Source organism: Nycticebus coucang, chromosome 23 (genome assembly GCF_027406575.1).
Source record: "Nycticebus coucang isolate mNycCou1 chromosome 23, mNycCou1.pri, whole genome shotgun sequence".
Taxonomy (NCBI): Eukaryota; Metazoa; Chordata; class Mammalia; order Primates; family Lorisidae; genus Nycticebus; species Nycticebus coucang.
The window spans coordinates 3,765,639-3,775,475 of record NC_069802.1 but is presented as its reverse complement, the minus strand read 5'-3'; positions in this window follow the sequence as shown (position 1 = coordinate 3,775,475).

Sequence of the window (9,837 nt, the reverse complement as noted above, 5' to 3'; positions counted from 1 at the left end):
GAGGGGTGCTGTGGTCCCCTCCACCTTGGAAAGCACGAAACAAATGCTGGACACCTTACTGTCACCAGAGGCCAGACTGCGTAGAATGCTGTACTTATTTGTTAAGCCTTTCGGATCTTCATGAACTAGGCAAATGGATTCTAAAGTCTGGAGTGCTAAGTGATTCATATAATTACAAGTGCTTTTTTATGGTAATTTTTGTTCATTTGGACCCTTTGGGAAAATTATACGATACGTGTTTTCATTTTAGGCATGCTGGGCTCTTTGCTTTGTGGACTTTTTATTTATTATTCATTATTTTATTTTTTTTTTTTTTTTGTAGAGACAGAGTCTCACTCTATGGCCCTCGGTAGAGTGCCGTGGCCTCACACAGCTCACAGCAACCTCCAACTCCTGGGCTTAAGCGATTCTCCTGCCTCAGCCTCCCAAGTAGCTGGTACTATAGGTGCCCACCACAATGCCCGGCTATTTTTTGGTTGCAGTTTGGCTGGGGCCGGGTTTGAACCCGTCACCCTCGGTATATGGGGCCGGCGCCTTACCGACTGAGCCACAGGTGCTGCCCAGTTATTTTATTCATTATTAAATCATAACTTTGTACATTGATGCATTTATGGGGTTCAGGGTACTCCTTTGATATACAATGTGAAATGCTTACGTTGAACTAAGTAACGCATCCATTACAATTATACTTGTTTCTTAATAGTTTTGAAATGTACCATTGTATCATAAACATTAGGTGAGGTCCCCCCAAATGCCCTCCCTCCTCCCATACTGCCCTCCCCCACCTCTCTCTCCTCTTCCCTTCTACTTTCTGGACTACAGTTATGTTTTGCCATTCATTCAATGTGTCAGTGATTATATATTGATTTCATAGTAGTATTGAGCACATTGGATACTTTTTTTTCCATTCTTGAGATACATTACTAAGAAGGATATGTTCCCGCTCCATCCAGGTAAACATAAAAGATGTGAAATCTCCATCTTTTTATGGCTGCATAGTATTCCATGGTGAACGTATACCATGATTTGTTAATCCATTCATGGGCCAATGGATTAATGTTTTCAGGTATTGGCAATTATGAATTGGGCTGCAATATACATTCTGGTGCAAAGGTCTTTGTGCAAAGTAATTTTTGATCATCTGGGTATATACCTAGTAGAGGAATTGCAGGATCAAACAGTAGGTCTACTTTTAGTTCCTTGAGTGTTCTCCAAACTTCTTTCCAAGAAGGTGTTATTAGCTTGCATTCCCACCAGCACTGTAGAAGCGTTCCCTTCTCTCCACATCCACACCAACATCTGTAGTTTGGGTATTTTGTGATGTGGGCTAATCTTACTGGAGTTAGATGATATCTCAAAGTGGTTTTCAGTTTCATTTCTCTGATGATTAAGGATGATGAGCATTTTTTCATGTGTTTGTAGGCCATGAGCCTGTCTTCATGAGAGAAGTTTCTGTTCAAGTCTCTTGCCCACATAGAAATGGGGTTATTTGTTCTTTTCTTATTGATTAGTTTGAGTTCTCTGTAGATTCTAGTTATCAGACCTCTGTTGGAAGCATAACCTGCAAAAATCTTCTCCCATTCTGCAGGTTGTTTGTTTGCTTTACTTACTGTGCTCTTGGCTGTGCAAAAGCTTTTCAGTTTGATCAGATCCCAGTAATGTATTTTTGGTGTTGCTTCAATTTCCCAGGGGGTCCTCCTCATAAAATATTCTCCCAGGCCGATTTCCTCAAGTGTTTTCCCTGTGCTCTTTTCTAGTATTTTTATAGTTTCATGTCTTAAATATCATCAACATCACCATATCATCAGCAAAGAGTGAGAGTATGAGTTCCTCTCTTTTATCCAGTGAGAATCACTTTTTGTTAATGGTGAAAAGTGGGGGTCCAGTTTCAGTCTTCTACAGTTCGCCAGCCAGTTCACTCAGCACCATTTGTTAAATAGGGAATCTTTCTCTGAATATTTTTGATAGGCTTATCAAAAGTCAAATGGCAATAAGTAGTGGGGTTCATCTCTTGGTTCTCTATTCTGTTCCATAAATCTCCCACTCAGTTTTTGTTTCAGTACCATATCTGTTGTGATACTATAGATTTATAGTATAGCCTGACGTCTGGTAATGTGATACCTCCTGATTTGTTCTTATTTCTGAGTAATGTGTTTGCTGTTGGAGGTTTTTTCTGATTCCATATAAAACAAAGTACTATTTTTTTCAAGTTCTTTGAAGTATGACAATGCTGCTTTAATAGGGATTGCATTAAATCTGTAGATTGCTTTGGGTAGTATGGACAGACATTTTAACAATGTCAATTCTTCCCAGCCATGAGCATGGTATGTTTTTCCATTTGTTAACATCTTCAGCTATTTCTTTTCTCAGAGTTTCATAGTTCTCTTTAACTAAATTTTCGGCGTGACTATTATTGGCATATATAAAAGTTACTGATTGGTAAGTATTGATTTTGTATCCTGAGATGCTGCTGTATTCCTTGATCACTTCTTCTTATTTCTTTCTTTCTTTTTTTTTTTTTTTTATCGTTGGGGATTCATTGAGGGTACAATAAGCCAGGTTACACTGATTGCATTTGTTAGGTAAAGTCCCTCTTGCAATCATGTCTTGCCCCCAGAAGGTGTGGCACACACCAAGGCCCCACCCCTCTCCCTCCTTCCCTCTCTCTGCTTTTCCTTACCACCCCCCCATGACCTTAATTGTCATTAATGGTCCTCATATCAAAATTGAGTACATAGGATTCAGGCTTCTCCGTTCTTGTAATGCTTTACTAAGAATAATGTCTTCCGCTTCCATCCAGGTTAATACAAAGGATGTAAAGTCTCCATTTTTTTTTAATAGCTGAATAGTATTTCATGGTATACATATGCCACAGCTTGTTAATCCATTCCTGGGTTGGTGGGCATTTAGGCTGTTTCCACATTTTGGCGATTGTAAATTGAGCTGCAATAAACAGTCTAGTACAAGTGTCCTTATGATAAAAGGATTTTTTCCTTCTGGGTAGATGCCCAGTAATGAGATTGCAGGATCAAATAGGAGGTCTAGTTTGAGTGCTTTGAGGTTTCTCCATACTTCCTTCCAGAAAGGTTGTACTAGTTTGCAGTCCCACCAGCAGTGTAAAAGTGTTCCCTTCTCTCCACATCCACCCCAGCATCTGCAGTTTTGAGATTTTTAGGATGTGGGCCATTCTCACTGGGGTTAGATGGTATCTCAGGGTGGTTTTGACCTGCATTTCTCTAATATATAGGGATGATGAACATTTTTTTTATATGTTTGTTAGCCATTCATCTGTCTTCTTTAGAGAAGGTTCTATTCATGTCTCTTGCCCATTGATATATGGGGTTGTTGGCTTTTTTCATGTGGATTAATTTGAGTTCTCTATAGATCCTAGTTATTAAGCTTTTGTCTGATTCAAAATATGCAAATATCCTTTCCCATTGTGTAGGTTGTCTCTTTGCTTTGGTTGTTATCTCCTTGGCTGTACAGAAGCTTTTCAGTTTAATGAAGTCCCGTTTGTTTATTTTTGTTGTTGTTGCAATTGCCATGGCAGTCTTCTTCATGAAGTCTTTCCCCAGGCCAATCTCTTCCAGTGTTTTTCCTATGCTTTCTTTGAGGATTTTTATTGTTTCATGCCTTAAATTTAAGTCCTTTATCCATCTTGAATCGATTTTTGTGAGTGGGGAAAGGTGTGGGTCCAGTTTCAGTCTTTTACATGTGGATATCCAGTTCTCCCAACACTATTTATTGAATAGGGAGTCTTTCCCCCAAGGTATGTTCTTGTTTGGTTTATCAAAGATTAGGTGGTTGTAAGACATTAGTTTCATTTCTTGGTTTTCTATTCGATTCCAAGTGTCTATGTCTCTATTTTTGTGCCAGTACCATTTTGTCTTGATCACTATGGCTTTGTAGTACAGACTAAAATCTGGTATGCTGATGCCCCCAGCTTTATTTTTATTACTAAGAACTGCCTTAGCTATTCCTTGATCACTTCTAAGAGTTTTATAGTTGAGTCCCTGGGATTTTCCAGATATATGATTATATCATCAGCAAAGAGTGAGAGTTTGATCTCCTCTGACCCTATTTGGATACCCTTGATTGCCTTCTCTTGCCTGATTGCGATGGCTAAGACTTCCATTACTATGTTGAATAGCAGTGGAGACAGTGGACATCCTTGCCTCGTTCCTGATCTGAGTGGAAATGTTTTCAATTTTACACCATTCAATATGATATTGTCTGTGGGTTTGCTGTAGATGGCCTCTATCAGTTTAAGAAATGTCCCTTCTGGGCAGCGCCTGTGGTTCAAGGAGTAGGGCGCCAGTCCCATATGCCGGAGATGGTGGGTTCAAACCCAGCCCCGGCCAAAAAAAAAAAAAAAGAAAAAGAAATGTCCCTTCTATGCCTCTTTTAAGTGTTCTGATATGAAAGGATGCTGGATATTATCAAAGGCTTTTTCTGCATCAATTGAGAGAATCATATGGCCTTTGTTTTTTATTTTATTGATGTGATGTATTATATTTATAGAGTTGCATATTTTATTTATTTATTTATTTAATTATTTATTTATTTTTGAGACAGAGATTTTCTCTGTCACCCTGGCTAGAGTGCAGTGGCATCATCGTAGCTCACCACAAACTCAATCTTCTGGCCTCAAGCAATCCTTCTGCCTCAGGCTCCCGAGTAGCTAGCACTACATGCTGGGCTAATTTATCTATTTTTAGTACAGATGGGGTCTCGCTCAGGTTAGTCTCCAACTCCTGAGCTCAAGCGATCCACCTGTCTCTGCCTCCCAGAGGCGGGATTACTGGCATGAGCCACTGCACCTGGCCTGTTTGGACTTTTCAATAAAAAGGGCAATACAAACAAATTTTAATTATCTTTGGGGGGGGGGACTGTAATTATAAGCTGTTTGCTAGGATTCACCAGGAAAATGAGTTTCAACTTATAAAATGAAGTTCTATAGGTTATTATGTCCAAGCATAAAGCATCATAAGTTTTCCATGTTTTTAAGTTTTCATTAAAGCATAACATACACAGAAAAATACACCAATCTTAATTATCTCAAAACAGACACCTATGCAATTACCACCCAGATGAAGGAATAGAACCTTGCCAGCATTATTAAACCCCTACCTCACCGTGTTCCTCCCAGTCACTATCCCCATTTACCTAGGGGAACCCCAGCCTGACTTTTAACACCATAGCTTGGTTTGCCTGGGTTTTTGTTTATATTTGTATAAATAAAACCATGCAGTGTGAGGTGGGCGAAGCACCTGGTGCACAAGGCTGAGGTGGGAGTATTCCTTGAGCCCAGAAGTTCAAGTCCAGCCTAGGCCACATAGCAATACCCCATGTTAAAATACATATAAAAATATGTTAAAATATATCAATGTGAAATAAAATCGTGTAGTGTGTACTCTTGTGTCTGGCTTCTTTTGTCCAAAAATGTCTTTGTGAGATGCAGCCATGTTTCTCAAAAAACCTGCAGCTCATTCGTTTTCATTGCTGTGTAGTATTCTGTGGTGTGAAGATGTCGCAGTTTATTTACAAATGAAACTTTGGGGTTGTTTCTAGGTTGAGGGTATTACCAGAAACTTTACTGTGAACATTCTCCTATGTATCCTTTGGGTACATATATGTACATTTCTGTTTATTACATATCTTGACATAAATGGCTGGGCCCTAGGGGATGCATGTGTTTAACTTCGGGAGATAATGCCCAGGAGGCTTTTCAGTGGCCATGCTGACACTCTTACTAGCAGAGGTGTCTAGTCACCTTTCAGCTTGGGTTCTAGTTCTCCTTTCTCAGATTTAATATTATCAGGGCATTTTGCTGAGTATGTAGTTGGATTTCATTGTGATATTTATGTAAAACCTGTGTTTTAATAAGCAACCAATTGTGTCTCCTTTTATCAGGAACCATATATAACTTCATAATCCTCATAAAATATGAGACTATCTCACTGTGTTCCCCAAGCTAGAGTGTCATGGCCTCAGCCTTGCTCACAGCAACTTCAAACTCCTGGTCTCAAGCCATCCTCCTGCCTCAGCCTTCCAAGTAGCTGGGATGACAGGCACCCACCACTATGCTCAGTTAGTTTTCTCTATGTTTAATAAAGACAAGGTCTCACTTTTGCTCAGGCTAGTCTCGAACTCCTGAGCTCAAGGGATCCTACTGCCTCAGCCTCCCAGAGTGCTGGGGTTACAAGCATGAGCCACCACGCCTGACCTCATAAAAATATTCTTGACAATGAGTCTGCATCATCTTCTTTCATTGTAGAACCATCTCAATAATGAGTTCATGTTCTATTACAGAAACAACAGCATAGGCCTGAGACAGGTTCATTCAAACCATCTACTGAGCAGAGGGACTCAGCTAATATCTCCTTGAACAAAGCAGATGGGAAAATGAATAGTCAAACTATAAGCAATAATAGAGAAACACCAGTTTTTGAAAACTGAAATGTAAAATGTAGAACACTTGAGTACGGTAATCAGGTAATTGGGAGCCAAGAGAGAATGCCTACGACCCAGGTCAGGCTCAGTGCCCATGCTCAGTGGTTAGGGCACCGGCCACATACACAAGGGTTGGCAGGTTCAAGCCCAGCCCGGGTCTGCTAAACAACAATGACAACTACAGCAACAAAAGAAAATATATATAGCCAGGCATTGTGGCGGGCACCTGTAGTCCCAGCTACTGGAAGGCTGAGGCAAGAGAATCACTCAAGCCCAGGAGTTTGAGGTTGCTGTGAGCTGTGATGCCACAGAACTCTGCCGAGGGTGACATAGTGAGACTCTGTCCCCCCACCAAAAAACGATCCAGGTCAGTTGTATTCAGAACTAGAACTAGAAGTCTAGTCCATATACCGATGGCAATTTATAGCCTATGCAGAATTTTATTTGACCTATTTATGTCTCAAATTTCTCTTTAAACTCAATTTAATTTCCTTAAATCCAGATTAATTTTGTAAATTCACTTAGCTAACTCTGAAAAAGATCATATGTCCAATATGTTGTAATTATATAGCCATGCTCTCTCCTTAACTAATTAGGAGCCTACTTGACCCTGAAATCCCATCCTAGCAGAACGTGCTATCTGGCTATCTCTCTTCAGAAAGACAAAAGCAGTCTGTCTAAATTCCCACGACTGTCCTTGCCAGCAAGTCAGGACCACGTGATCTTCAGCGCCTTCCCTCTGAGGGCCCAAGGAGGAGACTACTCCGAGCTAGCTTTCTTGTAAGAAGATATCGCCACTGGCCCACAGTCAAAATAATGAGTGTAGTCTTTGACTTATGGCTCTGCACCAATCCATAAATTTTCATCCAGAGCTGCTAGGTGACAAATGGCACACAACTACAGAAGTCTAGCCTTTGGCTCCAGACCCAGAGAAAGTAAATTTGTCCCTGTTAAGGTTTACACCTCGAGTCTCTGCTAATGGCATTAGCCAACCAGCTATAGACTCTCACTCACTTTACTCTGGGAAATATAAGTCATCCTGTATTTCATAGTTATTAATTTTTTTAAAAGACCCCAAAGTGATGGCCCACAGAAATATTTAGCCTATCCATTGCTGTGTTTAAATTCATTCGAATTGATGCCAACATTTGAAATCTAGAAAGTCCACATAAAAATTCAGATTATCAGTTTGTCTTGAGCTATCAAAAGCTTTAGCCACTCAAGGTCCGAATTCCTGCTAATGCCCAGGTATTGCTGTGGGAGGGTGGCCTCCTGGAGTGGGGACACCTCTCCTTACCTCCCGGCAGTCTGCTGCCCTGGCCTCTACCAGCACTCACAGTTTTACAGTTCCTGCCCTCATCAGATTGTCTCAAGACCAGTTGTCTGTCCACCTGGAGGCAATAATGCTTGGGTATTGGCAGCAATTTCAAGAATCTCAAAACAGGCTGCATGTAATTGTGGTTCCCTGGAGGGCCCTGCTGGATTGCCCAACACTGTCCTTTGTCACGACCTTTCTAGGGGACGAATATGGACATAAAACAGAACTTCACTAGCATACAACTCAGTCAGAGAGATCTGGGACTTCTGTTACCCAGTACACCCTGTAAACTTGATTCCTATTCCCTCTTTCCCAGCACTGTACATGGAGAGAAAAATGCTGAGGGATGTAGTTCAGCTTCTTGTAATCTGTCAGAAATTCAATTGACAGGGAGATCTGCCAGCCTGATTCTACTTTTAAGCATTAGTATTTTTCCCTTGTCAGTGGATTCAACAATGCTATTTAAAATTCAATAAATAAAGGCTAATGAAATTATAAAAAATGGATCATCACATAGAAAGCCAGCTAAACAAATGTTTTGTTCAAAATGTCAAACGTTAGGGGACTTCAGTGAAATATTTAAAGTGTGTTACCCTAGGGGAGATGAGCAATTAAAAAATAGAGCATGTGACAACAGAGCTAATCGATGTCTCAAATATGAGTGGCACACCGTGTCCTAGTGGGAGAGGGACCATGTCACCTGATGAGATGACACACGTCATGCAGTGGGGTTCCCCAGGGCCCAGCTGTGACTGTAGACACAAGCCACATTGTGTCCCAGGCAATCCACAGGGAAATTAGTTCCTTGCCATATAGAATCACATACAGAATTCACTGTGGTAAAAACTTCCAAAGTTCTTGGGCGGTGCCTGTGGCTCAAAGAAGTGGGGAGCTGGCCCCAGAAACCGGAGGTGGTGGGTTCCAACCTGGCCCCAGCCAAAAACTGCAAAAAAAAAAAAACTTCTGAAGTTCTAATGATAATGGTTAATCAGACCCAAGTTGTCTCAGCCAAAATGCAGCACTGCAAGGAATCCATCACTACTATTGTCTGTTGGGCTCTTGAAGGAGCTAATTTATTTTCCCTGCCTTCTCTTGACTCATCAGCGGTTGACCTTGTGAACTTATTTTAGAGTAACTGTTCGGGTGCACACCCACTCAGCCCTATATTCCCAAGCTCCCATGAAGCTGCCCAACAAGGCTACCTATTCCCCAGCCACTTTAGACATCCCGAGAGGAGTGTGTTAGAAATGCATTTGGCTCTAGTCCCCAATTCACACATTACCAGTGCCCCAGAGGGTTCTCGTGTATAATACATGGTCTGTAGCCATGCTTTCAGAGACACTCTCTCAGACGTCTCATGCCCACATTTCATGATTCCATCTCTAGCATCAGTTTTAAAACCATGCTTGTAAGGAAATGTCAGATAAATAAAAATCCTGAATTCGTAATAATACAAAACCTCTCCCATCATTACTGAAGGTGCTTTTCCTGTGAAATTTGATAAACAGAAAGAAAAAGAATTTATCCTGTCTTTCCTGTATCAGCTGATTTACAGAATAACCAAGCATCATACAAGAGAAAGTTCATCCTTATAGGAGTCCAGCTAATAAATGCAGAGGATTTTTAAAAATTGGCCTGGTATGGTTGCTCACACCTGTAATCCCAGCACTCTGGGAGGTAGAGGGGGGCGGATCACCTAAGCTCACAAGTTTGAGACCAGTCTGAAGTAGAGCAAGACCCCGTCTCTAAAAACTAGCTGGGCATTGCAGTGGGCAACTGTAGTCCCAGCTGCTCAGGAGGCTGAAGAAAGAGAATTGCCTGAGCCCAAGAGTCTAGGTTGCTGGGAGCTTGACACTACAGCACTCTACCAGAGTCAACAAAGTGAGACTCTGTCTCAAAAAAAAGAAAAGAATTTTTTTTTTTTTTTTTGTAGAGACAGAGTCTCACTTTATGGCCCTTGGTAGAGTGCCGTGGCCTCACACAGCTCACAGCAACCTCCAACTCCTGGGCTTAAGCGATTCTCTTGCCTCAGCCTCCAGAGTAGCTGGGACTACAGGCGCCCGCCA